Source organism: Dipodomys merriami, unplaced genomic scaffold (genome assembly GCF_024711535.1).
Source record: "Dipodomys merriami isolate MVZ:Mamm:240054 unplaced genomic scaffold, mDipMer1.0.p SCAF_848, whole genome shotgun sequence".
Classification (NCBI taxonomy): Eukaryota; Metazoa; Chordata; class Mammalia; order Rodentia; family Heteromyidae; genus Dipodomys; species Dipodomys merriami.
In genome coordinates, this window is record NW_027206455.1 from 191860 (window position 1) to 215314 (window position 23455).

Genomic DNA, 23455 nt, shown 5'->3' on the forward strand with positions numbered 1-23455 from the left:
CTCTTTTTGTGTATCAGTCCTGGAACTTGAACTCAAGAGTCTGAGCACTGTCCCTTGCTTTTACCCTCAAAGTCAATGCTCTACCACTTGAGCCACAACTCTACTCTGGCTTTTTTAGTAGTTACCTGGAGATGAGTCTTACAGACTTTCTTCCCTGGACTGGCTTCAAACCATGATCTTTAGATCTCAGCCGGCTGAGTAGCTAGGATTATAGGTGTGAGCTACCAGCACCTGGCCATTCTTTTCCTTCCTTCCTCCCTCCCTCCCTTCCTTCCTTTTTGGTGGTACTGAGGACTGAAGTCAAGGTTTTATATGAGCTAGGCAGGCATTCGACCACCCAAGCCATGCCCCCCAAACAGTCTGCATTTATGCCTTTTTCATAAGACTTTTTGGTAGATCCTCCAATATGTATTTCCTATATCGCTGGAAGGATGGGGGTGCACCATGGCACCCCACATTTCATTGGTGGAGATGAGATCTTGGGAACTAGGATTACAGGTCTAAGCCACTGTAACCAGCCAGAGAATGCACTTCTGACCCCGGCCACCCCACAGAGGACAAAATTAGTCAGATTTCACAAAGCACACTGATGAAATATGGTGATGTAGCAAAGGCCCTTATTTTGATTTAAAAAAAAAATCTCAGTGAAATAATCAGGCGAAGTATTAGGATCACTCCTATATACACTATGCTCCTCTACCTGGCTCTTTTTACACTGATACAAAGGATATGACAATTGTCTAAGTTCACTCAGAAAATGAATACCTTTGAGCAAACCTTTAATCATCTATTCTTGGTTCTTCCACAACGATGTCAGCGATGTTAAAGAATTCTCATCTGATCCGGGTATCTCTTCGTTCATGTCCCATCCCTCCTCATGTACACGATGCCACCACTCACCAAAGGACCGATGTTCTGCTAATGTTCTGCTAATGTTCTGCCAACACTCCCTGTGACCTTCACAGAGGGCTCCGCATCCCCTTCCCTAGCCCATGTTATTCAATCACGCTGATTCTTTTCAACAAAGCCATTTCGGCCACTAGACTTGGGACTCTTTACACTTCCAGAACCTTTATTTGGTTCTTCATCATCCTACATTTCCTAACAATCTCATCTGTCTTCAGATATTCCCTCTCCCCAGTTCTCAGGACTCACATTTCTTTCTTGTTTGTTTCTTTTTGTTGTTGGTCATGGGGCTTGAACTCTGGGCCTGGGCGCTATCCCTGAGCTCTTCAGCTCAAGGTGAGCGCTCTACCACTTGAGCCACCCACTTGAGCCCACAGCACCACTTCCGGTTTTCTGAGTCGTTTATTAGAGATAAGAGTCTCGCAGACTTTTCCTGCCTGGGCTGGCTTTGAACCACGATCTTCAGATCTCAGCCTCCTGAGTAGCTAGGATGACAGGCTTGAGCCACCCACTGGCACTTGGCTACGACTCACATTTCTTTGCTCTACTTTCTCCCCCACTTTCCTTCCTTTCTTTTATCATTTCCTTTATGCCTAGTTTATTGAGTGGGTTTCATTACGTAACCAACTGACTTCTATTGCCTCTGCCTCTGTACTTCTAGTGCTGGGACCACAGCCTTGGCTGGCTTGAGGCTCACATAAAAATTATTCACCCTGCCCGGTGCTGGTGGCTCACACCTGTAATTCCAGCCACACAGGAGGCTGAGATCTGAGGATCGTGATTTGATGCCACGGGGCAGGAAAGTCCATGAGACTCTTTATCTCCAATGAACCACCAGAAAACCAGAAGTGGAGTTTGTGGCTCCAAGTGGTAGAGCGCTAGACTTGAGCAAAAAAGCCCAGGGGACAGCTCCCAGGCCCTAAGTTCAAGCCCCCACAACTGACCCCCACCCAAAAAAAAAATCCTCTAACCTACCCCATCATATTTGCAGTGTGTTCCCAAGTCTTCAGCAGTGATTTATTGCATCACTGTGATTAAATAAATCAATGATTTATTAAATTATTACTCACCTCTGATAATGCCCCCAACACTCACATACAAAAAGAAGCCAGCTTTCCAATCCTTTCTTCACCTACTCTTCTACAAATAAAGACTAGTATTAGACCTTACTTCATTCTCCTCAATCCTTGATTGTGCTGACAATCCTCCTTCACTGGCCTGCGATGTCCAGCAGTGGGAGTTGGGTTCTCATGTCATCGTTCACATTTTTCCTTGCCTTCTTTACCAACCTCTCCCGCTCCACTACCAGACTGTAAATCTTTGAGATTGCCCATATCACTTTTCTATTTCACTGCCAGTGCCAACAGCCATGCTTTTCCCAGGACAGCAATCAGACAACTTGGCTGATAATGAATGGAAAATTCCCCAAGGCCACAGGTCCTTCTGCATACTGTACCTTCAGCGGTACAGTACTCTTTATACATGAGGAGGATGGCACAAAGCACAAAGAAGCCAGTCATCCAATACATATTTACCGATCTTTTATGTGTTCCAAAATATGTTGAAGTAGCTTCTTGTGTGTGTGTGTGTGTGTGCCAGTCCAGGGGCTTGAACTCAGGGCCTGGGTGCTTTTGTGCCCAAAGCAAGCTAGTACTCTACCACCTGAGCCACAGCTCCACTTTTAACCTTTTCTTTTATTGCCAGTCGTGGGGCTTGAACTCAGCCTGGGTGCTGTCCCTGAGCTCTTTTGCTCAAGGCTAGCATTCTACCACTTTGAGCCACAGCTCTACTTCTGATTTTATGCTGGGTGGTTAAATTGGAGATAAGAGTCTCATGGCCTTTCCTGCCTGGGCTGGCTTTGAACTATGATCCTCAGATCTCAGCCTCCTGAGTAGCTAGGATGACAGGTGTGAGCCACCAGTAACTGGCTTGTCTGTTTTGATAGTTAATTGAAGATGAGAGTCTCATCAGCTTTCCTGCCCGGTCTGGCTCCAAACTGTGATCCTCAGATCTCAGCCTCCTTCCTGAGTAGCTAGGATTACAGGCATGAGCCACCAGTGCTCAGCTTAAAGTAGCCTCTTAACTTGAATCTTGAGCCACAGTGGTATCCTACAATAAAAATAATAAAACCTAGCTGGGAGCCAGTGGCTCACGACTGTAATCCTAGCTACTCAGGAGGCTGAGATCTGAGGATCATGGTTTGGGCAGGAAAGTCCATGAGACTCTTATCTCCAAAGCCAGAAGTGGAAATGTGGTTCAAATACTAGAATGTTAGCCTTGAGTGAAAAAGCTCAGGGACACAGCCCAGGCCCCCGAGTTCAAGCCCTAGGACCAGCACAAAAATAAATGTGTCCACACATACAAACACACTTGAACTCTAATCCCTCACCCCTGCTACATACAAGGGATCAAACCTGGGACTTCCAATATTTGGCAAACACTACTATTAATTCCCTGGAAGAATTCTATTTGCAGCAGATGCAGTTTTTAAAACCTGAAGATGGGTAAGATTAGGAGAAAGGAGGGAGAAAGATTAAAGGTATTCACATTGATCAAGATGCATTGTACTGAGCTGGGCACTGGTGGTTCACACCTGGAATCCTAGCTACTTAAAGAGGTTGAAATCAGAGGATCGCAGTTCAAAGCCAGCCCAGGCACAGAAGTCTAGGAAACTCTTATCTACAATTAACCACAGAAAGCTGGAAATGGAGCTGTGGCTCAAGTAGTAGAAGCTGGTCTTGAGAAAAAAAAAATGCTCAGGAACAATGACCTGGCCCTGAGTTCAAGCTCCAGGAGTGCCACAGATCTTAAGGAATCATTGGTTTTTCTGAGTTCTGTAGATATTTACAAAAATGCAAATAGCAGAAAGGTCAAGACTGTCTTGGACACTCACAGACTAAAAGCCACATCCAGGGACGCCACACCGCCAATCCCCCCCATGCTTCCACGCCCACCCCCGCCCCCCGTGCTCTTGCCCTTGGGGAGGGGGTGGTTGAGGCCTGTTTCAAGGTGTACTATTTCTATCTTCAGTTTTAAGTCTTGATGCTGTTTCAGGAGTGGTGCATTAGAGACTATTTTCGGCCAGGCACCAGTGGCTCACGCCTTTCATCCTAGCTACTCAGAAGGCTGAGATCTGAGGATTCAGGTTCAAAGCCAGCCTGGGCAGGAAAGTCCCTGTGAGACTCTAATTTCCAATAAAACCACCAGAAAACCAGAAGTGATGCTGTGGCTCAAGTGGTAGAGTGCTTGCTTTGAAGAACTGAGGGACAGTGCCCAGGCCCAGAGATCAAGCTCCACGACCACTACCAGCACCACCACCACCACCACCAAAACGTTGAAAATGAGGAAACACTAGATACTAAGGTTCTACTTATTCTGGGCTCATGGTGGTGCAGGCTCATGGTAGGTCAGGCAGGAGAATGGCTGCAAAGTCATTGTCCTATGTCAGCCTCCTGAGTACCGGGATGCCAGGCCTCTACCACCATGCCCAGCAAGGGGTTCTGCTTTGTAGGGGAAAATGGGGAAAGTCATTCCAGAAGTCTCCCTGCCTTCTTATAGGTGTAAAAGCAAGAACAGTCATGTACTTTGCAGGGATATGAACTCAGGCAAATAGCTTCAGTACAAAACAATAAATGGTAGCTATTTTTATTCTTAGATTCCTTCTTTGGCATGCAATGAAGTTCCTGAGATACTTCATAGCAGAAGCAATAAACCCAAACTCAAAATCTGGTTGCCTAATTAAAAGTCCCCACACATCCCAAACACTTAGCTGACTGGATTTGAGGTGTAGAGGGGATACTCAGGAAACTTCTGTCATTTGACACCCAGCTGTAGGACGGTGATGGTCAATTATGCTGATTTCATCAGCAAAGTAACCTTGGAATTCACAAAATCAATCTGCAAACTACAAACTAGTAAAGAATAAGCAGAGAATTACAAGGGGTAAGACAGATCTTTGCTTTTATTGATCAAATATTTATATATATATATATATATATCACTTTTTTTTATACTTACAGTTGTTTCATCATAAGATTCTATGCAACTTGAGGCTAAACACAGCACTGCATAGAACCAGCAGCTATCTGGGAAGAAGCAGCAAGAGTAGCGAAATCTGGTTCTATCACTCTAACAGGCACTCCGTGTTCTTAGCCCTACACCAGAGAGTCAAATTCACTTAGAGTTAATTTGTTAGTTTTTAACTTGGGAGTCTGGAAAGCCAGAAAATTTCCATGCACAAAAGTAATAAGGACCTCACAAATGTACTCTACTGGGAATATCGATATTTAAAAATGGAAGACAAAGCTGAATGACGATTTAAAGCGGAGTCCTCCAGATAGACTACAGCCGAAAATCAGCATTCAGAGACCAGTCTTGTTTAGGTCTCACGCAGGGTTTCTAATATCTTAATTTGCGGAAGAGGTACTGAGATTTTTTTTTTTAATTCAAGGTTTTGCATTTGCTATGCAGACACTCTCCCATTGGACACATTCCACTAGTTGCTTTTTTTTTTTTTCTTGTTTTATACCTGGGCCAGCCTGGACTATGACCCTCCTGTTTGGGCTGCCTTTTGCTGCTGGGATGACAGGCATACCTCACCATACCCAATCCCTGATTAAGATGGTGTCTTGGGCAGGACTTGAACAGTTATCCTATCCATGATCACTGCCTCCCAAGTAGGATTAACTTATTTAACATCTTAAATTTTAACTGCCACCAATCTACTTGAAAATTCTGAGTAACTAGTTTTGTTGGTTTTTTTTTTTTTTCCTTGAAATTTTTCTTGAACTCAGGGTCTGGGCACTGTCCCTAAGCTCCTTTTGCTCAAGGCTAGCACTCTACCACTTGAGCTACAGCACCACCTCTGGCCTTTTCTGTGATTAACTGGAGATGAGAGTCTCACAGACTTTCCTGCCTGGCATGGCTTTGAACTGTGATCCTCAGATCTCAGCCTCTTGAGTAGCTAGGATGACAGGCGTGAGGCACCAAGACCTGCCATGAGTAACTAATTCTTGACATCACGAATTTCCTTATTCTCACGAGGGGAAAAAATAAGATCTAACAGCACTGGGCACATATTTCTTGAAAGATGAGGCGTAAAGTGGAGTTGGCCCCTTGTAAATGACCCTATTCTCTCTACCTTGTTCCAATCCCTCCATTGAGACCCATTCACAGATGTGGAAGCTATACTAAGACATAGCTTTTTCACTTGTAATTTTTTATTTTGGTGCTCATCCTAGGGCTTGAACTCAGGCACTGTCCCAGAGCTTTTTCCACTCGAGGCTAGTGTTCTACCACTAGAGCCACAGCCCCACTTGGAGTTAGTTGGCGATAAGACTCTTAGGACTTTCCTGTCTGAGCTGGCTCAGAACTGTGAGTCTCAGACCTCGGCCTTCTGGGTAGCTAGGATTATAGCTGTGAGCTACCGGCTTGACTTTTAATTTTCCATAGTTCTGCAACTGACCTCCAAATAAAAGATAACCTTAGAAGTATTTTAAATGTATGTTTACAGCAGCTTTATTCACAACAGCCTAAGATCTAGAAGCAACCCAATGCCTTGTCATCTGGTTCAAGGCAATTATTGTGCTGCATCTGTGGAATAACAAAGACTCAACTGATACATAAAACAAGACTATCTCGAAAGTTCTGTTAAGGGAAGAAAGTGAGACATAAAGACAATGCATCCTATAATTGCATTAGTAAGAAGTTCCGGAGGAGACGAAACTTCAGTGGTACAAAGTAAATCTGAGATTGGGGCAGGTCAAGGGAGGAAAGCTGAGCACAAAAGAGGCATGCTGATTGGCTGGGAATGTGGCTTAGTGGTAGAGTGTTTGCCTAGCATGAATGAAGCCCTGGGTTCGATTCCTTAGCACCACATAAACAGAGGTGATGGCCGTGGCTCAAGTGGTAGAGAGCTAGCTTTGAGCAAAAGCAGCTCAGGGACAGTGCCCAGACCCTGAGTTCAAGCTCTTGGACTGGCAAAAAAAAAAAAAAGGCATGGTGGAATTTTGTGCAGTGACAAGAATATTCCAGATGACAGCATATAACTGTAAAAACTCCAAAGTGGGAGAACTTTTTGCTTTCACCTTCCCTTCCTCCCACCCCCCCTCTCTCCTTGTTTTCCTTCCCCTACCTTTTCACTCAAGGCTAGCACTCTACCACTTTGAGCCATTGCACCACTTCCAGTTGTCTGGTGGTTAATTGAAGATAAGAGTCTCACAGAAACTTTTCTGCCGGGGCTGGCTTCAAACCACGATCGATCCTCAGCTCTCAGCCTCCAGAGTAGCTAGGATTAATAGGCATGAGGCACCAGTGCTAGTTCCAAATCTATTTTAGATGGGAAAGGTGAGCTTTGAGTTGAATCTCACAGAGGAACTAATTTCAAGTGCACAGGAAGCAGAAAGCACGGCACATTAGTAGCTAAGTTGTACTTTAGCCTATGAAAAGGAGCATCTTTCAATACCAAGGAAAATAGGAACTGGTGGCTTATGCCTATAATCTTAGCTACTCAGGAGTCTGAGGCCTGAAGATAGAGGTTTGACTCAAGCCTGGATAGGAAAATCTATGACTCATTACCAATTAAATACCAAAAGCCAGAAGTAGAGCTGTGGCTCAAGTGATAGAATGCTATTCTTGTGCAAAAATGCTCAGGGAGGGCTGGGAAGGTGGCTCAGTGGTAGAGCGCTTCACCTTGCATGCATGAGGCCTTGGGTTCGATTCCTCAGCACCACATAAGCAAAAAGAAAAAAGCCGAAGTGGCGCTGTGGCTCAAGTGGTAGAGCGCTAGCCTTGAGCTGAAGAGCTGAGGGACAGCGCCCAGGCCCAGAGTTCAGGCCCCACGACCGGACCCCCCCAAAAAAAAAATGCTCAGGGATAGCATCTAGCCCTGAGTTCAAGACCCAGGACCAGCACCAAATTATCTATCTATCTATCTATCTATCTATCTATCTATCTATCTGTGTACGTACATAGACACATATACATATGCAAAATAGCAGAGTGTGAAAGAAGTGTGTAATGAAAATGAAGGGCCAGCTACTCAGGAGGAAGAGCCTGGAAGGACTGTGGATCAAGGCCAGTATCAGTACTCCCAGCCTGTGGGAGGCCTAAGTAGGAAACCTTATTAAAAAAAAGTAATGATCCCCCACAGTATAACCCCTGCTTTCACTGTATTTGATGTTGGTATAATTTGTGGAGGGGAAGGGCAAAAACAAATAGTTTAACTAGGGATACAGGTGGACCCATTGCAATAATGAGATGTACAAGTCCTTATGTTGAAAAACTAACTTTACAACTTTGGGGGGGGGGAGAGTAGGGGAGTGGGTGGGGGATGTGGGGGGAGTATGGGAAGGAATGAGAAGGGGAAACAAAGAGGCAACAATGCTTGATAAGAAATGTACTCATTATCTTGCCCATGTAATTGTAACTCCTCTGTACAGTATTCTCACAATAAAAAAAAAAAAAATGGAAAAAAAAAAGTAATGAATGTGTTTGTGTTTGGGACTTTAGCTAAGTAGCACTATCCCACAATTATGTGAAATTTATGTAATCACTTAATCTCAATATAGATTTTTTTTAAAAAAGTAATGAATGAAAAAGGGCCGGAAGCATAAACAAAACAAAACAAAAAAGAACGAAATAGTTAAAAGTAAAACCCTAAGATAATAAAGGGAATGAAGCAAGAAGATAAAATAATAGCAAATCACAGAGAGTAAAAAAAAACAAAACAACCAAAAAACCAAAAAAAACAAAGGTGGGCTGGGAAGGTGGCTCAGTGGTAGAATGCTTGCCTTCCATGCATGAGGTCCTGGGTTCTATTCCTCAGCACCACTAAAGCAGAAAAAGGCTGGAAATGGTACTGTGGCTCAAGTGGTAAAGTGCTAGCCTTGAGCTGAAGAGCTGAGAGACAGTGCCCAGGTCCAGAGTTCAGACCCATGATCCGGCTCATGCCTGTCAATCCTAGCTGGTCAGAAGGCTGAAATCTGAAGTTTGATGCCTGCCCAGGCATGTGCACATGTACATACATAGACAGACAGACAGACAGACAGACAGACAGACACACACACACACACACACACACACAAAAAAAAAAACTGAATGAATGAATGGTCTTTGGTGCACAGATCAGGAGAAAGAAGAGGTGGTTTAGATCTTGATAAAAGATTAAAAGTAATTGTAAAGATGAGAGGAAGAGTCTAACCAACTGAACAACCAAAGTTAAAACTACAGGGGAAAAAAGCCCAGATATCTGACAGTGTAGAACAGGCTCAAGACACAGGAGAAGGTGAAAGCACATGTTACAAATGCATTTATTCATTTAGTCCTCTTCCCGCCACTCTCAACTCCCCCGACACACCTCGCCCATCTCCTCAACTGGATAAGAAATCTCTTTCCTAAAACTTGGCTTCTTCAACACTGCCAGGTAGGGTTGGACGTCTTTATTACATACTTCCAGAACATTTTGTCCTAACACTGAAATACTGTCATAACACTTCCCTCCTAGTCTACAACCAACTGCAAGAAAGGATTCAACAGTAAGGATGAAAAATCTTACTAAAAAGAGGTTGGGAAACAAACAAACAAACCTGTTAGTCTGGGTATGATGCTTCATGTTTGTAGTATTAGCTACTTGGGAGGTAAAGTTTGGGGGGGACCTTGGTTCAAGGCCAGCCTGTGAAAAAATATGAGAGCCTCTTGCAAATCACTAAGTTGGGTATGGTAGCAGGAACCTGTCATCCCAACTACAGAGGAGGAGAACGGTGAATCAGGCCTTCAGAAAAGATGAAGCTCTGTTTGAAAAATTAAAGCAAACAAGTAGTAGCCACACCTTCAGTCCTGAAGAGTAGAGTTGTTTTGTTCCAAAAATGTGTGGTGTTTGTTTTGTGGCGGGAGTGGTTGAGCACCTTTCTAGCAATTACTAGGCTCAACACACACACACACACACACACACACACACACACACTCTCTCTCTCTCTCTCTCTCTCTCTCTCTCTCTCTCTCTCTCTCTCTCTCTCTCTCTCTCTCCATGTCTTGTCTCGATAATTCCTCCCCATCTACTCTTATTTCTTTGGTACTAGTTCTGGAGCTTGAACTCAGGGCCTGAGCTTTTTTGCTCAAGGCTGGCACTTTGCCACTTGAGCCACAGCTCCACTTCTGGTGTTTTGGTGGTTAACTGGAGATAAAGAGTCTCATGGACTTCCCTGCTTGGGCTGGCTTTAACCCTCAGATCTCAGCCTCCTGAGTAGCTAGGATTGCAGGCGAGAGCCACCTGCACTTGGTTGTTTGTATTTTAAATTTCTTGGTGAATCTGTAAACAGAGAAGATGGTAATTCCATCAAGAATGGGGTGTAGCAGCCTAAGAGGAAACTCCTACAAAATCAGAGGGACGCTTTAAATCCTGGAAGACAAAACATTATACTGAAGAAAATGTACAACTAGATTTGGAAGAATGGAGGAAAGGAGCTCAGGAGAAAAAAAAAGTGGGAGAAAATGAGGGAAGTGGTAACACTGTTCAAAAAGAAATGTACTCATTACCTGATTTATGTAACTGTCACCCCCCTGCATATCACCTTTACGATCAAAAATTTAAAAAATCTGAAGCTGAAAGACAAGAAATCAGCAAGCTCATGCATTTTCGTACGAAACTGTCAGCCATAACACCTGAAGATATTTAAATCAAACTATGATTTTGTAACAGAGGGATGGAAGAATGTTTATGGTATTGAAAGGCCAGAAGGATTAGAGCTAGAATTGGCCAATGAGCAGTCGTGTAGAAAGTTGTTTAGGGAAAGCTCTTCAGGACATATTTTGGAAGGAAGGTCATAATTTGGTGAGATGCATACAAGGTGGCTGGTGACAGAACACAAAACACAGTCATCACAAAGTAAATGGCAGCGCCCCCCCCACCCCCCACAGTCTGCCCTGAGTGTCCCACAGGTTTAACTCAGAACATGATGCTCCTCCTCTAAAAGGGGACTCTGTTATAGATAGAATAACTATCACAGACCTATAAGAAAAAGAGGTTAGCTAGGCACCAGGGTCTCATGCTTGTAATCCTAGCTACTCAAGAGGCTGAGATCTGAGGATCACGGTTCAAAGCCAGCCAAGGCAGGAAAGTCCGTGCGACTCTTACCTCCAATGAACCACCAGAAAACCAGAAGTGACGCTGTGGCTCAAAGTGGTAGAGCACCAGCTTTGAGCAATAAAGGTAAAGGACAGTATCCAGGCCCTGAGTTCAAGCCCCACAGACTACAAAAAAAGAAATACAAGGCTCCCGTGGCATTTGTCAAACATCCAGAGATTAAGTGTGCCAAGAGTTAATACCAAATCCAAAGAAGCACATTTATTTATTTTTGGTACCTGGGAGGCAGGCATGTTTAACAAGTTTGCAGTTTATCTGAAAACAAATGAAAACCAAGGCATCTTTTCTACACATCATCAAAAAAGGCTCTCCTGATTTAAGGATCAATTTGAGAATAAAGCCTTTTGTTTGTTTGAACAAACGATGATTAATTCTTCCCTTGTAACGAAGGAAAGCCCAACATGTCTGCTAGCACACTTTCATTACCTTTCTGTTCGGCACTTCTTAGCCACAGTCTCATTTATTTAAACAAGCCTGAGAGCACTGAGGGGTGAGATGCAGTGGGGACGGCAGGCTCAGGGAATGCAGAGGCCGCTTCCGACCTCGGCGAAGTGCAGGGTCATCAGGAGACATACTCTGCTAATAAGTGCTAAGAAAGAGAACCAGAGGAGCAAGGACACCAAGACAGAAGTCCCATCCAGATGTGAGAGGCAGCTTCAAATAGCCCGACATACTAGCAATATTCAAAGGACTAGAGCTTGAGAACACAGCAAACTCAACGTTTTTCTAATGTCCCAGTGCTATGGAAAATGATCACTGCTCCGATTCCAAGTGGGATATTAACAGCTAGCCAGACTAGCTAGACTTTCCCAGTTCTAGGTGATCAATACATTCATTCTGCTTAGCCAGGTACTGGCGGCTCACACCTGTCATCCTAGCTACTCAGGAGGCTGAGATCTGAGGATCGTGGTTCAAAGCCAGCCCAGGCAGAAAGTGCCCTTGAGACTCTTATCCCCAAGAAACTACTCAAAAAGCTGGAAAGTGGCACTGTGGCTCAAGTGGTAGAGTGCTAGCCTTGAGCACAAAGAGGCTCAGGAGCCCGGGCACTGGTGGCTCACGCCTGTAATCCTACTAAACAGGAGGCTGAGATCTGAGGATCAAGGTTCAAAGCCAGCCTGGGCAGAAAAGTCCATGAGACACTTACCTCCAATAAACTACTAGAAAACTGGAAGTGGCGCTGTGGCTCAAGCGGTAGAGCGCTCGCCTTGAGCTAAAGAGCGCAGGGACAGCACCCAGGCCCAGAGTTCAAGCCTCACAACCAACCAAAAAAAAAAAGAGGCTCAGGGACAACACCCCAAGGCTAAGTTTAAGCCCCAGAACCAGCAAAAAAAAAAAAAAAAAAAAAAAAAAAAAAAATTTGCTTTCTAAACTTTTGTGCTTTCCCTTGAAACCTAGCTTAAGTCAACAAATATGAAAAAAAATTAAATAGGAACAAAAAAAGCTATAGACGAAAGCTTAAGTATCTGCCTATGTTAATATTTTTGGACTATAGCATCTCTGCTTCACTAGGTATTAGAACCTGACAGTTTCTAAAGAGAGAAGGTGCATTAGTGCCTTTAAAGGGTGTTTAAAAATATAGTTCAGCAGCCAAGCACTGGTGGCTCACACCTGTAATCCTAGCTACTCAGGAGCCTGAGATGTGAAGATCTGAGATCAGGTTCAAAACCTGCCTGGTGGGCTGGGAAGGTGGCTCAGTGGTAGAATGCTTGCCTTGCATGCCTGAGGCCCTGGGTTCGATTCCTCAGCACCACATAAGCAAAAAGAAAAAAGCTGGAAGTGGCACTGTGGCTCAAGTGGTAGAGCGCTAGCCTTGAGCTGAAGAGCTGAGGGACAGCGCCCAGGCCCAGAGTTCAGGCCCCATGACAGACCCCAAAAAAACAAAACAAAACAAAAAACCTGCCTGGGCAGGAAAGCCTATGACATGCTTATATCCAATTAACTACTAAAAAGCCAGAAACAGAGCTGTGGCTCAAGTGATAGAGGGTAGCCTTGAGCATAAAAGCTCAGGGACAGGACCCAGGCCCTGAGTTCAAGGCCCCCGGACTGGAAAACGAGCCAACAACAATGAAACAATTCACATTCTTTAGCAGATATAGTGATGCATGTCTATATTCCTAGAATTATTGAACTTAAGGCCAGCCTGGGGCTACATAAGTTGAGATGCTATATTGAGGGAGGGCAGGGAGAGAGAGAGACAAAAGAAAAAGAGAGAAAAGATAGTGAATAAAATACTGATATGAAAAAAAGAAAACAGCCATACAAAATATATTTGCAAGCCAGACTCTATGACCAAGTCCAGTAATCCCAGCTATTAGGAAGCTAGAGGGAGGAGGATCCTGGTTTGAGGTCTATCAAAATCAAAATACAAACAAAAAGGATGAAGGGCGGATAGTGTTAAGTGATAGAGTGCTTGCCCTTGGCCCTGGGTTCAATCTCTGTATCTAAGAGTCACACACACACATACACACACACACATACACACATGTACACACACACAAACACACATTTGAGCTCTATTCTAATAAAACTTTATTTGCAAGAACAGGCTATATTTCACTTGGCCCAACTTTACTGTCAAACTAGAGATATTTAGTCAGTCATGGGGCTTGAACTCAGGGCCTGAGCACTGTTTCTGAGCTCTTTTGCCTCAAAGTCAGCACTATACCACTAAGCCACATTCCCAGCCCAACTATGGCTGTTTTCTTATCAGTTAACAAGCAACAAGTCAGATATGACAAGAGATGATATGTCCTACAAAGCATTTCTCTCTTTACTTCCTTCTTTTCCTCTCTCCTCTCCCTCTCCCCTTCTCTCTCTCCTTTTTCTCTTTCTCTTCTCTTTCCTTTTTTCCTTTCTTGTGTCAGACTCAGGGCCTCATGCTCTTGTTGCTCAGCTTTTTCACTCATGGCTGCGGCTAGCTTCAAAGAGCAGCTGGACACTGTGGTATACTCCTGTAATTCCGGTCACTGAGGAGGTCAAGGAAGGAGAACCACTGAGCTCAGAGAGCTAGGTTGGGCTATATACGGAGACCCAGTCTCAAGGACAAATGAGAGAAAGAGAAAGACGGGTGTGTGTGTGGGGGGGGGGGGGATAAACTAATGGTCTGACAAATATACTGGTCTACCAGTTTACCCTGGAATTGAATACTGAACATGACCAAAGACTCAATGAATAATTTTCCAAAACAAGTACTAACCCAAATGGAAATGAGCCTCTGTAAACTCATTTCCAAATCACAAAACTGCCAACCTTGATTTAAAAATCAGCTTCAGAAGCCAATTGTAGGGGCTGGAAAGTTGGCGCAGTAGTAGAGTGCTTTCCTAGCATGCATGAAGCCCTGGGTTCGATTCCTCAGCACCACATAAGCAGAAAAAACTGGAAGTGGCACTGTGGCTCAAGTGGTAAAGCACTCGCCTTGAGCTGAAGAGCTGAGGGACAGCACCCAGACTTAAGAGTTCAGGCCCCATGACCAGCCAAAAAAAAAAGCAAATTGTAGCTGAGTGCCGGTGGCTCACGCCTGTCATCCTAGCTACCCAGGAAGCTGAGATCTGAGGATCGTGGTTCAAAGCCAGCATGGGCAGGAAAGTCTATGATACTCTTATCTCCAATGAACTACCAGAAAACCAGAAGTGGTGCTGTGGCTCAAGTGGTAGAGTGCTAGTCTTGAGCAAAAAGAAGCTCAAAGACAGTGCCCAGGTTCTGAGTTCAAGCCCTAGGACTGGCAAAAGAAAAAGAAAACTCAGGGAGCAATCGTACTCACTGGAGACTGTGTTGAAAATGAACTATACAACGTGTGGGTGGGGACAGGAGGGAAAACTGAGAGTGAGGGTGATATTGTCCAAAAGAAATGAACTCTTTACCTGACTTACGTAACTGTAACCCCCCTCCGTATGTCACCTTTATGATAAGAATAAAAAATTAAAATCCCAAAAAGAAAAAGCTCAGAGAGCTGGGCCCTGGTGGCTCATGCCTATAATCCCAGCTATTCAGGAGGCTGAGATCTGAGGATCATGGTTCAAAGCCAGCCCTGGCAGGAAAAGTCCTTGAGACTCTTATCTCCAATGAACCCTCAGAAAAACCCTAAGTGGAACTGTGGATCAAAGTGGCAGAGAGCTAGCCTTCAGCAGAAAAGCTCAGGGACAGCACCCAGGTCCTGAGTTCAAGCCCAAGAACCAGTACAATAAATAAATGCAAAGTGAATCTGGTTCTCTTAATATTTTAAAACTATGCTACATCAATAAAAATCAAGATACAAACACCTTGTACATCTATTTGCACCTGTATGTAGTTAAGAGTACTACCAGGAGCCGGGCAACAGTGGCTCACGCCTGTCATCCTAGCTACTCAGGAGGCTGAGATCTGAGAATCCCGGTTCAAAACCAGCCTGGGCAGGAAAGTCCCTGAGACTCTTATCTCCAATAAACCACTAGAAAACTGGAAGTGGCGCTGTGGCTCAAGTGGTAGAGCGCTTGCCTTGAGCTGAAGAGCTGAGGGACAACACCCAAGGCCAGAGTTCAAACCCCATGATGGACAAAAAAAAAAAAAAAAAAAAAAAAGAGTACTACCAGGAACCACATTATTTATTCCTTTACAATGATCTAGATCTCACGCATATCACACAGTAAACTAAGTCCTGATCTTTATAAAAGTCTGCTTCCATCTGCCATGACAGGACAGAGTGAAATGGCCAGTACAGCACCCAAAGTCTATTCTTTTTTTTTTTTTTGCCAGTCCTGGGGCTTGAACTCAGGGCCTGGGCGATGTCCCTGAGCCTCTCTCTACTCAAGGCTAGCGCTCTACCACTTGAGCCACAGCACCACATCTGGCTCTTTTTGTGTATGTGGTACTAAGGAATCGAACCCAGGGCTTCATGCATGCTAGGCAAGCGCTCTACCACTAAGCTGCATTCCCAAACCTCCACCCCTCCCCTCCCCCACCAAGTCTATCCTGCTTGTATTTAGCCTGCCCTAGGCTTGAGAGTCAAAAGAAGCCCCAGAGCCAGACACAGTAGTGTGTGCCTGTAGTCCCAGCTTCAGAGGAGCACCAGAACTCAGAAATGCCCCATCAACTTAGACAACGTAGTGTGGAAACCTTGTCTTGAAAATAAAAATAAAAATCCAAGAGTTTACGCCTGTAATTCTAGCTACTCAGGAAGCTGCAATCTGAGAATCACAGTTCAAAGCCAGCCAGGACAGGAAAGTCCATGAGACTCTTTTCTCCAATGAACCACCTGAAAACTGGAAGTGGTGCTGTGGCTCAAGTGGTAGAGCACTTGCCTTGAGCTGAAGAGCTGAGGGACAGCGCCCAGGCCCAGAGTGCAAGTCCCATGACCGACAAAAAAATAAAAAAAATAAAAATCCAAGAACTGTTGTATCAGTTGCATAGAAGAGTTATACCCAAACAAGTACTTCTGGATATAGGTGCCATTTTTAAAATGAGTACTAGGTAGATGTGGTGGCTCAGGTCTGTAATCTCAGCTCTCAGAAGGTTGAGATTAGGGCTCTAAACCAACCCAAGCAGAAATGTTTTGAGACTCTCATTTCCACAGAACACACTAAAATGCAAGGCTGGAGTGGCAACATACCATATAGGAAAACAAGACAGTGAGCGATGAGGTTCAATCAGTTCAAACATAGGTACACCAAATGAATAAATAAAAATAAAAATGTTATGGATCAAAAATAAAAATATAAGCCGGGCGCTGGTGGCTCATGCCTGTAACCCTAGCTACTCAGGAGGCTGAGATCTGAGGATTGCGGTTCAAAGCCAGCCCGTGCAGGAGAGACCGTGAGACTCCTATCTCCAATAAACCACCAGAAAACCAGAAGTGGCGCTGTAGTTCAAGTGGTAGAGCACTCGCCTTGAGCTGAAGAGCTGAGGGACAGCGCCCAGGCCCAGAGTTCAAGCCCCAAGACCGACCAAAAAATAAAATAAAATAAAATAAAAAATAAAAAAGTAAAAATATAGACACAATACTAACTTTTCCTACCAAGGTAACAATGAAAACTACCTTTAATAACTATTGTACCTATCGAGAAATCGTTTAGTTGAATTCAGGGCCTCAAAATCATGAGTTTCACAACTTGAGCCAACCCCAGGCCTTTTTCTGTCATTTTAGTTTAACTATCCTCTTTTATAACTAATCATGTCATTGTAAAGGGGTAGGGCTTAGAAAGCAGAATACTGGTAACACACTGAAAGGTATGCTTGAGCCAGGAGCTGGTAGCTCACACCTGTAATCTTGGCTACTCAGGAGGCTGAGTCTGAGGATAGTGGTTTCAAAATCAGCCTGGGCAGAAAAGTCCATGAGACTCATCTCCAATTAAGTGCCGAAAATCCAGAAGTGGCACTGTAGCTCAAAGTGGTAGAGTGCTAGCCTTGAGCAGAAAAGCTCAGGGATCATGCCCAGGCCCTGAGTTCATGACTCACAACAACAACAACAAAAGTTATGCTTGCTGGGTTCTAGTCAGGTTCTGATGGCTCACACATACAATCCTAGCTACTCAAGTGGCTGAGATCTAAGGATCATGGTTCTAAACTAGCCCAGGCAAGAAAGCTCATGAGACTCTTATCTCCAATTAGCTACTAGAAAAGCCAGAGTGAAGGTGTGGCTCAAATGGTAGAGTGCTAGCTTGGAACACAAAAGCTTAATACAGTGCCAGGCCCTGAGTTCAAGCCCCAGGACCAACACACACACAAAAGTTATCCTTAAGAACTAAAGCTGAAGCTGGGCGCCAGTGGCTCACGCCTGTCATCCTAGCTACTCAGGAGGCTGAGATCTGAGGATCACCATTCAAAGCCAGTCCAGGCAGGAAAGTCAGTGAGACTCATCTCTAATAAACCACTAGAAAACTAGAAGTGGTGCTGTGGCTCAAGTAGTAAAGCGCTAGCCTTGGGCTGAAGATCTAAGAGACAGTGCCCAGGCCCAGAGTTCACCCCAAGACTGACAAAATAAATAAATAAAAAGAACTAAAGCTGATGGCTGGAGGGGACATGTTTAGAAAGTGTGAGGCACTAGTGAGTTCAAATCCCACTATCCCCCCACAAATAATCCTAAAGCTGAACTAGCATGGTGGCTCAGGTTTATAATTCTAGCTGCTCAAGAAGCTGACACATGACAGTCTGACTTCCTGGCCATCCCAGGTCAAAAAATCTGTGAGACTCTTATCTTGAATAAGCCAACAAAAAGCCAGAACGGAGTGTTTGGTTCAAGTGGTAGAGAGATAGAAATAAATAGACCAAAAAAAAAAAAAAAAAAAGCACAAGGTCCCAAGTTCAAGGCCTAGTACTGGCAAAAAAAAACTAAAGCTGAGACAGGATTCCCCCCCCCAAAAAAAAAGGAAAAAAAGAAAAGAAAAAGAAAAATCTAAAATTTTTTAGATTACCCTCATGCCTCTATTTCCTAAGTATGGGGATTATACATACCATTCTTAACAGAATTGTGAGTCAAGGGCTGGGAAGGTGGCTCAGTGGTAGAGCGCTTGCCTTGCATGCATGAGGTCCTGGGTTCGATTCCTCAGCACCACATAAGCAAAAAGAAAAAAGCTGGAAATGTGCTGTGGCTCAAGTGGTAGAGTGCTAGCCTTGAGCTGAAGAGTTGAGGGACAGCGCCCAGGCCCAGAGTTCAAGCCCCACAATCGGACCCCCAAAAAAAAAAAAAGAATTGTGAGTCAAACAAAACAAATCATAAAATTGTTATCAATTAGTTTTCTCCAGTTGGCAAAATCATATAAAGTTTTGTTGTTGGTTGTGGGACTTGAACTCAGGGCCTGGGCCTGTCCCTGAGCTCTTCTGCTTAAGGCTAGTGCTCTACCACTTTGAGCCACAGCGCCACTTCCAGTTTTTCGGTGGTTACTTTGAGATAAGTCTCACTCTTACGTCTTTCCTGCCAGTGGCTGGCTTAGAACCACAATACTCGGATCTCAGCTTCTCAAGTAGCTAGGATTACAGGCGAGAACCACAACTGCAGAGTTTCATTTCTTAAAAACCCTCAACTCTTGAAAAGCTCTTGCATGACATACGGAAGGCATGCATGATCTTTTCCAAAATGCTCAAGAAAGATGGATGAATCCATAGGCTGGTACTCAACAATACCAATGAAGTTGCAAGTTGTAAGTTCGTGTTAAGTTTCAATTAAGCATTAAACACGGCCAACATGTCAAAATAATCACAATACAATTAAAAGACTTCCCAATTACACCATTTTCCTCTTTGCTAGATCTCTTAGCTAATTAATATCAAAGAAAACTGTACAACCAAGTGCCAACTTGTTTACCACAGACAAGAGTTAAATCTTTCTTTTTTCAAAAAAGAATGAAGCCAGACCTTGATCCTCTTTCTCACCTGTAGCTAGCGTACATGCCAAAGTTCTAAGGATTATTCAAACCCTCAGTACTTAATGTTTTTATCATGAAGTTGATTTATATGAGCTACCAATTTATGTGTTTAAAAGCGAGGAGGCGAGCTGATGGCTCCCACCAGTAATACCAGCTACTCAGGAGGCTGAGATCTGAGGATCACGGTTCGAAGTCATCCTGGGACAAAGTCCATGAGATCTTATTTCCAGTTAACCAGCAAAAAAAAAAAAAAGAAGCCGAATGTGGAGCTGTGATGGTAAGTGGTTGAGCCCCAGCCTTGAATGAAAAAGCTGAGGGACAGCGTCCAGGCCCCAGTGCCGGGACAGGAAGAAGTAAGAGGGATTGAGAGAAAGTGGCAAATTACTACCAAGACCTGGCTACCCCGGGACTTGATCATTAGAAGGCATCCTGATTTAAAATTAAAAAAAAAAAAAAAAAAAAAAGGAAACCGCACCCAGCCCCAGTCCCGAACTTTCAGTTTTCTCTCGGCAAAACCCAGAAAAGCAGAACTTCCCCCTGGGTGCCGGCCTCCGATCCGAGGCCTGGTCATCCAAGTACCTCCTGAAGGGAGTCACCCACAGCGGAGCGGGTGGCTCGGCGGGGTGAAAGGAGGAGGGCGAGGACGGGGTCGGGAGGCTCCCGGAGGCTGAGCCCCAGTGAGCCCCAGGAACCACCCCCGGGGAGGCTGGTCCACCCGGGCGCTCCGGTACTTCCCCGCCTCCTCGGGCCGTGGGAGGAGAGCGGGACGTCGGGATCCGCTCCCCAGGAGCCACAGCCAGGCCCGGCCGGACTCGCCTGCAGACGCCGGCAACGCCCCGGCCCGGCGCCCGCGCCCTTTGCCCTCTCCCCCCCGCCCCGCCCCGTGTCCCCTCACCGGTCCCCTCCCATCTAACATGGCTGCCCCACCCGGCCCGCCGCCGCCCCCCCCCCCGGCACAGCCTAACCCCCGCGGCACCGCCTCCCCGGTGCCCATTGGTGAGGCGGCCTCCGTCTCCCTCTCCTATTGGGCGAGCGCGGCTGCCACTCCGCGGCCGGGGCTCCGCCCCCGGGACCGCTTCAAGCTGCCTTGAGCGGACATATAAACAAATCCCGGGAGAGGGAGGCCCCCCGTCTCTCGGGTCGCTTTCTGGGGCGGGGACGGGAGGGGGAGCGGCCCAGCCTTCCCCGCCCTCCCCAGCCGGGGTCCCCCTCCGTCCTGCCTGCGCTCGCCGCCCCCCCACGGCCCGCAGCCGGACTCCCGCCTCCGCGGGCCCGGCCTCACACGCCCCCCTCTCCCGCTCGCCCTCCTCCTCCCCCGCCGGCCCGGCCGCCCCGTCCCGCCGGCCCCTCCCACCCGCCCGCCGCGCTGACAGGCCGGCCGCGGCCGGGGGGGCTCCGGAGGCCCGGACACGCCGGGGCGCCCGGCGCTGCCCACCCCGGGCCTAGACGGCCGCCCGCCCCCCGGGGGCCCCTCGCCCGCCGCCCCGCGCTTTTATGTAACCGTCCCGGGCCGGGGGTGGGGGAGGGGACGGGCTCCCGGGAGCGGCGGCGCGGCCCCGCGCGCCCTCGGCCCCCCGCGCCGGCCCGGCCGCCCCGGCGCTCCTTCCCTCCTAGGCCGGCGTCCGTCCCCCCCCCGCCTTCGGTCCCCAGCCCGGGGAGGAGCGTCCCCGCACCAGCCCCGCGCCTCTGCCGAGTCCCGGCGGCGGGCCGCGCAGCTTACCTGCGGGACCGGGTCCCGGAGCAGCTCAGGGGTTGGGCCCGGCTCCGCTGCAGGGGCCGCGGCTCCTCTCCATGCTGCCTCGGGTTTGTTTTGTTTATGTCCTTCCTGACGGGTTCCCGGAAATCGCGTGACTCGCCCCCCTCACGTGGGCCGCGGCGAGGAGGAGGAGGGAGGCGGGGGCCCGCCGGCCGCTGGGCCAATCGCGCGGCGGCCTGCGGCTCGGCCAATCGGAGGCGCGGCTCGGCAGGGCGCCCCTGTCACGTGACGCCGGAGGGGCGGGTTGCCGGGGAAAACCAGGAAGAGAGGGCGGGGCGGGGGCTCGCGCTGAGCCCGGGGCGGGGCCTGGGAGGGGCGGGGCGGGGCGGGGCGGGGCCGGGCGGCCGCTCGCGGGTCTGCAGGAGACGCCGGTCCTTCATTTTTCCACGAGCGTTAATTCTGATCGTGCAGCTGCGTGACGGGGCCTGACGTGTCCTTAGGCCCATTGGGAGCTTCAGTCCTCGGCTAAGGCAATGGCAGCTCGCGGGGCCGGGTTTGGGGGGGGGGGTACCCACCTTCTCTTCGCCTCGGTGCTGTGCCCATCCGCTGACCGTGCCTCCGGGGACTTTATGCATCCATCGTGCCATGTCCCAGACACGGATTCTAATTCCAGTGTACTTTTTTCCGTAGGGTGTGTGTGTGTGTGTGTGTGTGTGTGTGTGTGTGTGTGTGTGTGTGTGTGTGTGTGTGTGTGTGTGTGTGTGTGTGTGTGTGTGTGTGTGTCTGGTACCTCAGGACTTCAGACTTCCTTCCTTGCTCAGGGCTGGGGCTCTACCACCTGAGCCAGGCCTGCAGCACCCGATTCCCGGGAGAAGACCTGAACTCTGCTGCCCAAACAATGCCTCTAAAAAAAACCAAAACACAAAAAGCATCCAGCAGAGAAGCCTTCACAGGACGCGATCCTAAGGTTTTTCTGGTGTTTCCTAAGTCGGGTTGGTGGGAGCCTCGTGGGTCAGATGGTTCCCCTGTATGCACATGGAGAGAGTCATGCCCATTTTTCAGATAAAGGAAGGTTGGCTCGGAGGAATCACCTGCCCAAGGATCAACAGATAGTAGATGACCTAGTTAGGACTGAAACCCTGGACTCTTTCATCACAGCCTGTGCTTCCAGAATGTTCCTGATACTTCTTAAGGGTGCCCCATTTGTCAAGTTCACAACAGATACTTTAGTGAACGCGGGAAAGGGAGATTGGAGGACCAATTTGGCCAGATTCTTTCAGAAAAATGACCGTTTTCTCTTAGGAGAAATTACCCTTGAAAACCTGATTCCTTTTTGCCTAGACCAGAGCAGTGTCAACTGCTAAATCAAAGCCTCCCTCCCCCACCATAGATCATTCTCAAGAGGACTGAATGAGACTCGCAAAATTGTTTATAGTCTACATGCCATTCATGCCTGATATATTCAGGAATAACAATTTGGATTTCAGTCTTTTATGATGTGAGAACCGGCACATATGATTTAACTTTTTTTTTTTTTTTTTGGTGCAGTCATGGAGCTTGAACTCAGGGCCTGGGTGCTGTTCCTCAGCTTTTGTGCTCAAGGCTAGTGCTCTACCACTTGAACCACAGCTCTACTTCTGACCTTTTTGGTGGTTAATTGGAGATAAAGAGTCTGGGCTGGCTTTGAACCATGATCCTTAGATCTCAGCTTCCTGAGTAGCTAGGATGACAGGTGGGAGGTACCAGAAGCCAGAGCATTCACTTCTTCTAAGGGGCTTATATATAAATATGAGGTTGATGTACGAATTGAATAATAATTTACGCAAGCCACTTAGCATTATATGCCAGACATATAATTAACATATAATGAAACATTGTATTGTTTCAAGGAATCATTTGGAAGATCTATCAGGGGATTTACCAGTTTAACAGCCACTAAAATATTTTGTACACAAAAGTATGTATCTAAGAGGAAAGCAAATCTGTCTTCTATATCCCTCACAATACCAAGCACTGTCGGCTTGCATATCCAAGAAGCAACAAGTGTTTACTACACAGGAAGTGTAAGGATTAGAATTCTTTTTTTTTCCTCAGGTCTAACACATACCACATTTTAATTTCCCACATCAACTGGGCCTTGAGTGAAACCTCCATAGAGAGACTGAGAAGTTTTGAGTTTCCCTGGGCCCATTTACACGAGATTCATACTTTGTCTGTGTTCAAGACTGCTCATTGGGTATACCGGCTCAGCTACCTCACTGGACTCCTGCCTTTGTATCATCCGTTATCTTAGAAGGGACAGAGTTTTGGCCAGTGAAGAGCTTTTCAAGGTCTGCTAATGACTGAATGAAATCGCTGGCTCCTAATTGATTTATT

General features: G+C 46.6%; 1 protein-coding gene across 1 annotated transcript in view; it reads right to left on the reverse strand.

The window, feature by feature from the left end:
* Crebrf (CREB3 regulatory factor) overlaps window positions 1-21217 on the reverse strand; it is a 66711-nt gene extending 45494 nt beyond the window's left edge. Inside the window, exon 1 of the mRNA XM_070011868.1 lies at window positions 21104-21217. The gene's annotated coding sequence lies outside the window, so the exon portion shown is untranslated. The remainder of the gene's footprint in view (window positions 1-21103) is intronic.
* Between the last annotated feature and the right edge of the window lie 2238 nt (window positions 21218-23455).